Genomic DNA, 13,836 nt, shown 5'->3' on the forward strand with positions numbered 1-13,836 from the left:
TAAAAATGATACACTGCGAGATTTCGACGCGAACTCTATTGCATCGCACGCATTAATAAAAACTCACGTTGGAAAACCTTAAAGAATCGCCTATATGCGATATCACATATCGCAAAATTGTAGGAAAGACACATAATGATTATAACGATACTGCGATCCGCGATCTTGCGATACTGCGATTCGCGATCTTGCGATAGCGCGATCAAGCAACCATGCGATAGCACAGCCCGATGAAATTGCGATAATGTGATACAGAGAAATGCGATGCTGCGATGAAAATTGCATAAACATTCCATCGCAGATTTTCCCGGCTCAACATTCAAGAAAACGTTTTCCATAAACCAAGAACTGGATACGCGCTTTAATGATAATTAATGAATTATATGCCAGTTGTTAATGAAATATGGTTTTGTGTTGTTCAAAGAGTCAGTTCACGTCGGGTGGCGTGTTTTTTCATATCCGTAGCATTTAAAGCTTTCCTGTTGTTATTTATTGTCATTACTCTTTCCTCACTTGTGGACTGCAGGAACGAAAAACAAAAGTTACACAAAGCAATGTGCAGGAAGCTATGAGGAAAAAGGGTAACGCTCCAATGTCTAAAGACAGAGAAAAGACGCCCTCATAAACAGATACCGCATGCAACAGAGCCGCAGATTCACAGAATGCTGCTGAGCCATCCATTACAGATCTTTCATATACAGCCATGGTTGAATGGGTACTGAGCGATGCTGATATTAGAGACAAACAGTTTAATGCTCAGGGTCAAGAGTTTACAAAAGCATTATTTTTACAAATTTTGAAGCTTTATACCCGGTGAAGAAAAAGGCGCAAAAGGCAAAAAACGCATCAGAGAGGCCCGGATCAAGGAACAGAGGTAGTTTCTGATGCGCGATTAGCGCTAGGCGCTAATCGCACATCGCAGAGAAAAGTTGCTCAAAAAGGAAAGCCTCTAACTGCCCAGTCATCTATAAGCCTGAAAAAAGCAAGAAAGCAATGGTAAAGAACAAACTGGAAACAGAAAGCCAAAGAAAAGGCGGAAGCGATTCAAGGGTTAACCAAGTTGACCTTGGATTATTACTGGGCATACATGGTAAAGCCACATAGTCAGAGGATGACTCTCGAGTATATCATCGACTTTGCTGAGAAGATGGTGCCAGCTCTTACCAATTCTGTTTGCTTAGCTCAACCAAAAGCGGAAGACAGTCAACCAACTCTACTCAGGCAAATATTGAATGCTTGCAACATTAAGGAGCAAATGCTGAAATAGTTAGATATTAGATTTAATTTTAGAAATAGTTTTGTTTTATTTTTTCTTAGAAAAAGGGCGGTCATTTAAACCGTATCCTGAATCTATGTAATTAAGTTATTTAGTTAGTAGTATTTAAACCCTTCTCATGCATTTAGAGAAGGGTCCAGAAATTTATCAAAAACTTGTCCTCAGAACATGCACTTTTGCACCCTCCAAGGAGGTTTTGATGAATGAATGGAAAAAGATTTGTTGATGTTTGCATTTGATATCTGCTACTGATGTTGCACTTCTGTACTCTTAGTGGATGTTAAAGCAAGGAGAGATAAATCATTGTCACTTGAAGCTCATGAGTAGGACTAGTCATAAATGGTACTTTTATCTCTTGACCATTGCTGCTTATGTGTTAAAGTGATATACAGTTTTTAGTTGTTTATGTATTATTGCATGAATGCCTGTGTTATCATTTGGCACTTTTGTACGATGATAGCTATTTATTTATGCTTAATTTATGAATAGCTCATTATGTGATATGTTTTTCACAACTGTTTCGTCTAACTTTTTATGCGAAGTGGTTCATTCTAATTGATTTCTTTTCTCATAATAGCTGAATAATATTTATTACCAGTTGTTATTTGAAATCTTTTTAGATCGCATAATAGAAGAATTACATCCCGGGTTAGTATAGACTTAGATGTTGCTATTTATTAGAATACAATAGCATAGAATTAGATTAAAAATTAGAATTAGAATATCTTAATTAGGAACTGTTAAATCAGGAACATCAAATTCTACACACACACACTCATAGATTAGGAAACTGGTCCCATATCCCCAGTCGGACCCGCTATACCAAACGGATAAGGAGCTGCCAACCAAGGTCCGAACCGGGCGAGTACCCCCCTTGTTGTAGACCCGATTTTCGGGGCTTCAACATATTTGAAGCTAGAAGGAGGGCATGAACTATGAATGGCAAGTAAATCTAAATCTGAATACCATTCTGAGAGTAAATCGCCCTCACCATCTCCCCCTACTTCTCCATTACCCTTAAATCCAGAGTTAGAAGTCGCTCGAGTATCAACCGCTGCTACAAACCCTGACATTTCAGAACAATCTACCGTTGAACTTCCTGAAGTCGAAACTCTAATTCACAAACTTCAGCGATTTTCTATTTCTCCTCAAAGGTCTGATAAATCTCAAGGCAGCGTGACTTCACAATATAACCCTGCTCATCCCCTGACCAAGCTAAAGAGTGAAAAATTTGGCGTTCAGCCAACCGAATTACCTCTTCCCACCAGGAAAAGAGCAAGGAAATTACCTAAAGAGTCCCACAACGAGACTCTTTTGTTAGCATCGTCCATCTCAACTTCTTCACCACGAAGTCAACCATCCACTCCTCCACTCCAAATCATCGTCCATCCGTCCACTGGAACCCCCACAACTCTTCCTCAATCATCTATAATTGTAGTATCCTCATCTTCCCAGCCACAGGGATCATCTTCTGCACTTTCCTCTGTTAGCAGTTCAACAATGGCCCAGTCTCCATGGAATAACCCTGGGGCAATCTTAATGCCTGCACCCTTGAGTCAAATACCAACCCATCCTGAGAAATGGCTACCTAAGTTTAATCCCGAGGCAGGCATGCTAGCAGAAGACCACATAAACAACTTTATGCTATCCATTAATCTCAATGGGGTTACTAATGAAGATGCTGTTGTTCGGCTCTTTCCTTATACTCTGCAAGGAACAGCCAGATCATGGTATTTTTCATTACCCTCCGGATCCATCACTAGTTGGGATATCTTCCAGGAGCAATTCCTCACCAAGTTTGGTGATGACAGGTCTACAGCAACGTTAATCAACGACCTATCCAACCTTAGGGCTGAATCTAGAGAGCCTATCAAAGATTTCAATTTACGTTTCAACAAAATCCTAAACAAAATTCCTACTGCTTACCAACCCAATGAAGAAGTACGATGTGAGTGGTATATCACCGCTCTACCATCAAACATAGCAATCTTCGTGGACAGGGCTAATAAAACAACCTTAGCTGATAACATGAAAGAAGCAATAGCAGTAGAGAAATGTATAATAGCCCTGGAAAAGAAATCCGCGATAGAGGAACGTAAATCCAAGAAAGTCACCTTCAAGGAAGACTCCAAGAAGAAACAAGCAAAAGATCCATTTGATTTGGAAGGATTGCAGAAAGTTCTAAAGACCATGTCCAATGAAATGGTCGACATCAAAAAGAAAGCAGCAGAAACTTCTTCAAAAAATCCCTACAGAGCTTTTAGAAGAGGCCCTTCAACTGATTCAAAGCCACCCAATGCTATTTCAAATGCTGAATCCGAAGAAGAGGAAGAGGAAATTCCCATTGAAGGGAAAACTGATGAAGAAGAAGTTGTGGAATTACAAGGAATGTGGGATTTCATCCTCCCACAAGAAGAAGATCAAGAAGTATTCCCAGTTAGCACACGAAGTAAAAATCAGCTTGATCCTCCCCAGACTATCCCTAAGCCAAAGAGCACAAGCTCTGCAATAAAGGATAAAGTCGCAACAAAGAAAACGACATCTAAAGCGACTTAAACCATCCCAGTCCAAATAGATGAAACAACTCCATCTAAAACACTGATCGTGTCGGATGAAATGGAGTACAATATTATAGAAGACATGAAAAAGACTAGGGCTAACATCACTCTTTACGCACTGAGCAAGTTAAAGCATCAACAGAAGATAATGATGAAAGAATTACATGCTGTGCCAGTTGCACCTTTGCCCGCCGCTGTACTTTCTCAAGCTTCTCATAACATGGGAAGGCCTCCAACTAACGTGATCAATAAGATTGATCCAAATGACATCGCTCTAATTGGAGGAAGATCAAGATCTCATACTTCCCCGTTCCTCCTTACTTATGAAATTTTCAATAAAAATGTGCACAATTGTTTGGTAGATTCTGGTGCTTCATCGAATATTTTACCAAAATCCATATGTTCCAAGTTAAACGTTCAACCACAAAAATCCGTTGTGCACATAGTTCAGCTAGATCGATCATCCAACCCAATGGTATGTCAAATTATTGACATTTTAGTTGCTGATATTCCAGAATTCTATGGCTTAATTCTTAGCAGGGATTGGTCAGAAAAACTTCATGGATACTTCGAAACTGACTGGTCGCACATGTGGCTGCCCTACAACGGTAAACCGAATCAAATAAAAGTTGAACGAGAGCTACACAAAAAATACATAGTAACGGAGCTAGAGGGGGAAATGAACCAGTAACGTATAATAGCAGCATTATTGGCAATTATTCGGTAGATTCTTTCCTCGAAAATTTTAATGCTCATGCGTCACCCTATTTAGAACACTCTGTTTTGTCCCAAGTCGAAAATTTTTCTCAAACTGATATTTCGAAATGTATCAATTTTTTAGATAAACCTGTAAATAAATCTTTGTTTTGGAAATTATTTTTTGATGGTTCTAGATCTAACGAAGGAGCAGGAGCAGGATGCGTTTTGATTAGTCCAGAAGGAGATAAAATCATGCTAACATGCAGGCTCGAATTTGATTGCACCAAAAATATAGTAGAATATGAGGCTTTGGTCCAAGGGTTGTATAAAGCAATCGGGTTAGATATCAAGTACCTTCAAGTTTTTGGAGACTCTGAGATTGTGGTTAGATAGGTACGTAACACTATACATTGCTTATCAGGTCATTTAAAACATTATCAATCCTTAGTTCAAGATCTGACTGAGCATTTTATAGCATTTAATGTCTCTTCAATCCCCAGACTCCAAAACGCAAGTGCAGACCTTTTGGCTAACGTAGCTTCTAAGCTTATTCCTTTAGAAGATTTTAGTCCAGATAGAATCTCAATAGAATTAATCTTTAGACCATCCATTCCTGATAACATCACAAATTGGAGAGTATTCAACGACGATCCTGATATTGTAAATTTCCTCACATCTGAAGGATCCTACTCCAATCAAATAATTGACGAAGACCAACATGATCTACAATTGCAACAAGATAGCACTAATAATGCTATACCTAAGTCGGTAGTCAAGTTAGAAGACTTGTACGATTTGAAGGATCGGTTTAAAAGGTCTACCAATTCGAAACTCCAAAGTTCAACCTTGAACTACGAATTAGTAAACCTAGGAACCGATGCCAAACCACAAAACATTAATCTAGGTCTCGACCTAGCCCCTGAAGAAAAATCAGCGTATATTTGTCTTTTGAGACAATATAAAAATGTTTTTGCCTGGAATTATGATGAGCTCAAAACATACGACACTTCCATCATCCAACATACTATTCCCATGATCAATAACGAAAAACTCGTCCAACAAAATTTGAGAAAGATCCATCCCAATTTAGAAAATCAGATAAAAACCGAACTCAATAAGTTATTGAAAGCCAGAATAATCTTTCCCGTAAAACATTCTAAATGGGTCTCCAATATGGTACCTGTTAGAAAGAAAAACGGAGATATTAGGATTTGCATTGACTTTCGAAACCTTAATAAGGCCTGTCAAAAAGATAATTTTCCTTTACCACCTATGGAACAGATATTGCAAGCAGTGGCGGGCTCAGAATTAATGTCTTTCTTGGATGGATCTTCAGGATACAATCAAGTGTTGGTACATACTGATGATCAATTGAAAACCACATTCAGAACTAAATGGGGCACATACGCATATCGAAAGATGCCGTTTGGTTTGATTAATGCTGGTGCCACATTTCAGAGAGCCATGGACATCGCATTCAAAGGTTTAGCCAATAAATCTGTAGTAATTTATTTGGATGATATAACAGTGTATTCCAAGAAGCGAAGCGACCATCTTAAAGACTTGAAACAAATCTTTCAACGGTGTTTAAGGTATGGAATTTCACTTAACCCAAAGAAATCTTTTTTCGCACTAAGTGAAGGGAAACTTCTAGGATTCATAGTGTCAAAATCTGGTATTCACATTGATCCTGACAGAATCAAAGAAATTTCTGAAATATCCCTACCTCACAACAAAAAAGCCATGCAATCTTTCCTTGGTCAGATCAACTTTGTAAAGTGATTCGTTCCAGATTTTTCACGAATCATCTCTCCTTTGCAAGCCATGATTAAAAATAACTCTAATTTTAAATGGGGCCAAGATGAACATGAAGCATTCAACCTGATCAAACAAGCTATTATTAATGCTCCATCGTTAGCAACTCCGAATTTTTCAGAGCCTTTTATTTTATACACATTTGCCTCAGATAAGTCATATGTTGCGATACTAACTCAAGCAAATCAAGAAAAAGTGGAAGCCCCAATTGCTTTTTTCAGTTCAAATTTACAGGGTGCTGAATTAAATTATTCAGACGTGGAGAAACAGGCTTATGTTGTTTTCAAAGCGGTCAAATACTTTAGACCTTTCTTACTCAAAACCCATACCAAAATTATAGTACCGTTTCCAGCGGTAAGGAATCTTCTAGTACAGAAGGATGTGGGTGAGAAAAGGTCCAATTGGGTTACTGCCTTACAGGAATATGACATTGACATTAAACCAGCAAACATTGTAAGAGGTCAAGGCTTTTGCAAAATGTTGGCTGGAGTATCGCAAATTTTTGAAATTCCATCTGCAGAGGTACAAATGTGCGAGGTAAGCCTAAACAATGCAGAGTCATTATACGCTGATATCATTTATTATCTTAAGAATGGGTATGCTCCTTCACACCTCGATCATACTAAGAAAAGAGCTCTAAGGTTGAAAGCCAAACAATATCAGCTCATAAATGATATTCTTTTTAGAATAAATTATGATTTTGTTCTTCTTAGGTGTCTTGAGAAATCTGAAGCTGAAAAAGTTTTGCAGGAACTCCACGATGGGCCGGCAAGCAGACACTATGCTGGAGATGCTACTGCACATAAAATCTTGCGCGCAGGATATTACTGGCCCACATTATTTAAAGACTCGCACAGTTACGTGAGGAGATGTCAAGTCTGCCAAACTACTGCTGGAAGACAAAAGAAGCTATCCTTGCCACTACAGCCAGTTAACATTGAGCAACCTTTTAGTGAGTGGGGATTGGACATAATAGGTGAGATCGTTCCTCACTCTTCTAAGCAGCATAGATACATCCTCACAGCAACAAATTATTTTACTAAGTGGGTAGAAGTAGTTCCACTCAAGACGGCTAATGCTAAAAATATCATTGAGTTCATAGATCAATTTATAATCACCAGGTTTGGATTGCCTTCCGCTTTAATGTTTGATAATTCATCATACTTTTCTGGAAATGCAATGATTGAATTCGCACTTAAAAGAGGATTCAAACTTAAATATTCGGCCAATTATTACCCGCAAGGCAATGGGTTAGCTGAGTCCACAAATAAAAAACTAATCAGGATTATCAAAAGAACAGTTGACCAAAATCATAAAAATTGGCATAAGGCTTTGATATATGCTTTATTGGCAGACCGAATAATGCAAAAAGATTCTATCGGCACTTCTCCCTTTAATTTAGTTTATGGGAAAGAAGTGGTTCTTCCGACTCATTTAGCGATTCCCTCTTTGTCTCTAGTTCAATACATTGATGAAGTACCCACTTCCTCCTTACAGCTAAGACAAATGAAAATAATCAAATTAGAAGAACAACGAGAACAGGCTAGGAAAACGCATGCTCATCATCAAGCACTAGTAAAATCCTCTTTTGATTCAAACATAATGACCAAAAAAGATTTTCAGATGGGAGATTTAGTTTTAAAGTGGGACAAAGCTCATGAAGAGAAAGGCAAACATAAAAAATTTCAAAGAATGTGGCTTGGTCCTTTTCAAATTGTAGAAGTCATAGGTCCATCAACATTTGTGTTACAGGATTTAGCAGGTAAGAGGGATCCTTTCCCTGTTAATGGACAAATTCTCAAGAAATATTTTCCATAGAAGATTATTCTTCTATTTTTGTAGAATAGTGGTTTTTCTTTTCAAAATAAAACCAGTTGTGAATGGTTACATTAGGCATTTACGAAAAAGACACCAATTCTCTTTCAGATTTTGAACTTTTTGCTTGTATAAATAGCAAATCTTTTGGAAAACTGATCTTTATTATTGATAGCTACAGTTAAAAAACTCTAGCCTAGATATGATACTAGTTTTAACTTCAAAAAGTTTGATGAAAACAACCTTTAGTGAAGAAATTGTTTTATCTCAGTACAATGAAAGGTATCAATAACAAAATAAAGATTCTCTGTAGAACAGTTGTTTCCAAAAACTCTATTATTTTCGTCCAGAGCTATCTTAGGGAAACAATAACTTCCTCCCTGCTAAAGAGATCACAACTTTCAGAGGAACAACCCAAGGATACACTTTATCTTGAAGAATAAGAGGTCTCATCACGAGTCGGCTTATCATAATCACAGATATTATAACTTGCTGACTTTGCCAATACTGTACACCACAACAGGGCAATGACTCAAGATTGTTGCAATCAAAAGACAAGGGGTCTCATCACGAGCCAGCTTGTTCAACAAAGTTATAAATCAAGTGAATGACTGTGTCATAATTTGGCTACCAAACCAAGACATTGTTCTTTAAGAATAAAAAAGAAAATCAAAGCAATAAGTGTGGATATGGATTTTTCTTTGAAAGTTGTAGGTTGCTTTAAGTAGGATACAGGATCATTGCTGGGTAACAGGTTTCCCTGTCGAGGCTATAAACGCCTACTGGCAGCAGAGGCTCTACCTACGACAAATGAGCATATTTAAAACTGGTTTACAAAGAAGACTTTGTTTTATCTTTACAAGACCAAGTAATCACTGATGAAAATTCAAGGACTAGCCTGAGGAAGCAAATAATCAAAGTGGAAAATAGTTGAAACAAAATATCATTGACAGGTTAGAGCATAATGTACTTTATCTTTCCATAATAAAGTTTAATTTTCTGAAAAAATTTCCTGTTTTGGAAGTTTAGAAAATTCAATAGAAAAACAAAGATAACTGGTTCTTCCAAGTGAATCACCAATTGTTGTGGCCACCAACAACCCCCCTCCTTATTTAGTATTAGCAATAACACTATGTAAGTGGGGACCCTTAGTCAAAAAATTCAAAAAATCAATTAGTGCTCATATATGTCACTCCTTAAGAAACATCGCATCGCGCAAAGAATGATAGGACATTTCCTTATGAGTAAAAATGATAAACTGCGAGATTGCGATGCGAACTCTATCGCATCGCATGCATTAATAAAAACTCACGTTGGAAAACCTTAAAGAATCGCCGATATGAGATATCGCATATCGCATATCGCAAAATTGTAGGAAAGACACATAACGATTATAACAATACTGCGATCCGCGATCTTGCGATACTACGATACGCGATCTTGCGATAGCGCGATCTTGCGATAGCGCGATCAAGCAACCTTGCGATAGCACAGCCTGATGAAATTACAATAATGCGATACAGCGAAATGCGATGTCGCGATGCAGATCGTAGAAACATTCCATTGCAGATTTTCCCGGCTCAACATTCAAGAAAAAGTTTTCCATAAACTAAGAACTGGATACGCGCTTTAATGATAATTAATGAATTATATGCCAGTTGTTAATGAAATATGGTTTTGTGTTGTTCGAAGAGTCAGTTCACGTCAGGTGGCGTGTTTTTTCATATCCGTAGCATTTAAAGCTTTCCTGTCGTTATTTATTGTCATTATTCTTTCCTCACTTGTGGACTGCAGGAACGAAAAACAAAAGTTACACAAATCAATGTGCAGGAAGCTATGACGAAAAAGGGTAATGCTCCAATGTCTAAAGACAGAGAAAAGACGCCCTTATAAACAGATACCGCATGCAACAGAGCCACAGATTCACACAATGTTGTTGAGCCATCCATTACAGATCTTTCATATACAGCCATGGTTGAATGGGTACTGAGCGATGTTGATATCAGAGACAGACAGTTTAATGCTCAGGGTCAAGAGTTCACGAAAGCATTATTTTTACAAATTTTGAAGCTTTATACCCGGTGAAGAAAAAGGCGCAAAAGGCGAAAAACGCATCAGAGAGGCCCGGATCAAAGAACAGAGGTAGTTTCCGATGCGCAATTAGCGCTAGGTGCTAATCGCGCATTGTAGAGAAAACTTGCTCAAAAAGGAAAGCCTCTAACTGCTCAGTCATCTGTAAGCCCGAAAAATGCAAGAAAGCAATGGTAAAGAACAAACTGGAAATAGAAAGCCAAAGAAAAGGCGGAAGCGATTCAAGGGTTAACCAAGTTGAACTTGGATTATTACTGGGCATACATGATAAAGCCACATAGTCAGAGGATGACTCTCGAGTATATCATCGACTTTGCTGAGAAGATGGTGCCAGATCTTACCAATTCTGTTTGCTTAGCTCAACCAAAAGCGGAAGACAGTCAACCAACTCTACTCAAGTAAATACTGAATGCTTGCAACATTAAGGAGCAAATGCTGAAATAGTTAGATATTAGATTTAATTTTAGAAATAGTTTTGTTTTATTTTTTCTTAGAAAAAGGGCGGTCATTTAAACCGTATCCTGAATCTGTGTAATTAAGTTATTTAGTTAGTAGTATTTAAACCCTTCTCATGCATTTAGAGAAGGGTCCAGAAATTTATCAAAAACTTGTCCTCAGAACATGCACTTTTGCACCCTCCGAGGAGGTTTTGATGAATGAATGGAACAAGATTTGTTGATGTTTGCATTTGATATCTACTACTGATGTTGCACTTCTGTACTCTTAATGGATGTTAAAGCAAGGAGAGATAAATCATTGTCGCTTGAAGCTCATGAGTAGGACTAGTTATAAATGGTACTTTTATCTCTTGACCATTTCTGCTTATGTGTTAAAGTGATATACAGTTTTTAGTTTTTTATGTATTATTGCATGAATGCTTGAGTTATCATTTGGCACTTTTGTACGGTGATAGCTATTTATTTATGCTTAATGTATGAATAGCTCATTATGCGATATGTTTTTCACAACTGTTTCGTCTAACTTTTTATGCGAAGTGGTTCATTATGATTGATTTCTTTTCTCATAATAGCTGAATGATCTTTATTACCGGTTGTTATTTGAAATATTTTTAGATTGCATAATAGAAGAATTACATCCTGGGTTAGTATAGACTTAAATGTTGTTGTTTTTTAGAATACAATAGCATAGAATTAGATTAAAAATTAGAATTAGAATATCTTAATTAGGAACTGTTAAATTAGGAACATCAAATTCTACACACACACACTCATAGATTGGAAAATTGGTCCCATATCCCCAGTCGGACCCGCTATACCAAACGGATAAGGAGCTGCCAACCAAGGTCCGGACCGGGTGGGTATCCCCCTTGTTGTAGACCCGATTTTCGGGGCTTCAACACCTCCATATCAAAGGAATGACATAATAATTTTATCACTCTAGAGAACACCTTCCATTGAGATACTATTCCAATCCCCATGAATAGTACATCATCCAGAAAAAGCAAATGAGTAATGCACTATGAGTGCAAGACTTTTATTCTTTTTATATTTCCTTCCTTTTTTTTCCTTTCAATAATAAGAGGCTCGAACCTTCCATAACTATAAGAAAAAGGAGAGGGGATAATGCGAAACCCTATCCAAGACCTATTGTGTTGGTAAATTTTTTAGAAGGCAACTCATTCATCAAAACTGAAAAGTTTGTTGAAGTCACATAACACATTATCTAATTCGTGAATTCTAGCCCCAAACCTATATAAAGTAAAATCCATATTAAGAATGTCCAGTTCACTTTTCCGTAAGACCTAATAAGGTCCATCTTGAGGACCCTCGCTTCCAAATTTTTTATTTTAATGGAGTGAAGTGCCTCTTGGGATACATCAATAGCATCATAGATCTACCTATCTATCATGAAGCCAAATTGTTCTCAGTACATCTTTGCCAACTTATCTTTGAGCCTGTTGGAAATAATTTTAGAGATGGTCTTATAAACCAAGTTGCAGAGTGAGGTCATATATTTAGATAATTTTGGAATCAATGTTAAATAAGTTACATTCATGGCTTTAGAAATATTCCCATTCATTCTATAATATTCCACAACCTTTCAAATATCTTCCCCCATGAGGTCAATGAATGAAAGGAAAAGTTCCACAGTCTAGCCATCCAGCCTTGGACTTTTTTCCTTAGCAAAAATTTCCAAGACCCCTTCAATTTCAGGCAAAGTGATGGGTCTTCATGTCTTGCCAGAATCCTCAAAAGTGAATAATATTAGATATTACTAAATGAATTGCAACTATGCTAAAATATTATTATTTCCTAGGACCTTGAAAAAAGAGGGAAAATGTTTCGCAACAACAAATTCTAACTCTTTATGTGTGGACTTGATAGTACCATCCACCTCCTCTATTTCCAAAATAGAATTATTAATCCTTATATGATTGGAAAACTTGTGGAAAAACTTAGTGTTTCCATCCCCCAAATTAATCTAAGTTTCCCTACTCTTGAGCCTCCAAGGCTCCTCTTCTATCCTCAATATTTGCAATTTTTGGCCTCCAATGAACTCATCCTATGTTTATCTTAACTGAGAAATTAGAATTAATGAAAGGTTGTGCGATTTTTTCATATTCATCCTCCTGGGTTAACAATTCTTCTTTCAACTCTACTTTTCTTTTTCTTTTCCAACCTACAAAAACTTTCTTATGTTTCTTCTATTTCCAAAAAAGGGAGTACATATTAGAGAAGAAATTAATAACATACTATTATGCCACAAATTCCTGACTAGTGATCTAAAGGATCCAATTCAAGACATGAATGATTGAATTTAAAGGGGTATTTAATATTATGATCTTCAAAATCCAAAGTCAAGGAAAACAGAGAAGTAATCTAAAATTCTTTCTGGACTAATCCATGATCTATATCTTCCAAAAATTGTAGCAAGATGGCCTACTTTCAGGAACATATCCAATATATTAGCTATTACTTCATCCCCAACCCTTCCATTTCTCTAGTTTGATTCCAAAGAATTAGGGATAACATCAAGGAAATTTTGTTCTTTTAACATCTCTGAAAATTAGGTTATCATGGGGATCATAATGGGCTCTAATCTCTGAAGTTTCCCTAGTAGAGGTAGTGAAGTTCAGATCCCCTGCCAGAATAAGGGACTGATCCATTAGAAAACCACTCGCTTGTATATGGTCCCAATAACCATTTATCTATCCATAAGGCCCATAACAGTTGGCCAACTTTATAGGATGTGACAAACCCCTTAAAAAACCTTATATTATGATTCCTATTGAGGATGAAAAGGCCTGTAAATTTGCATCCATGTGATCCTAGATGGAGAGTAGCCCTCTTGCCAATCTCGCAGATATTTTTGAATATACATTCCATCTAGGGCATAGATTTTGAAAGGCCTCTCTTTCTTTCTCTCCCAAAACCATTATTTCTAGCATTAGAATTACAGATAGTCCATGTAGATCAACCAATCTCTTAAGGGAGTTGAATTTGTGGGCTCCCACTACCCATTGATATTGATGGACATCACAATCATGAGAAGTGTTCATCTAAAAAATTGGAGGAAAAACTGCAAGAAGAATTACAAAATCTCATAGATGAGCATGCAACT

Source organism: Pinus tabuliformis, chromosome 6, assembly GCF_031772625.1.
Source record: "Pinus tabuliformis cultivar Carrire ecotype Pingquan chromosome 6, CPIR1, whole genome shotgun sequence".
In the NCBI taxonomy this organism is placed as follows: domain Eukaryota; kingdom Viridiplantae; phylum Streptophyta; class Pinopsida; order Pinales; family Pinaceae; genus Pinus; species Pinus tabuliformis.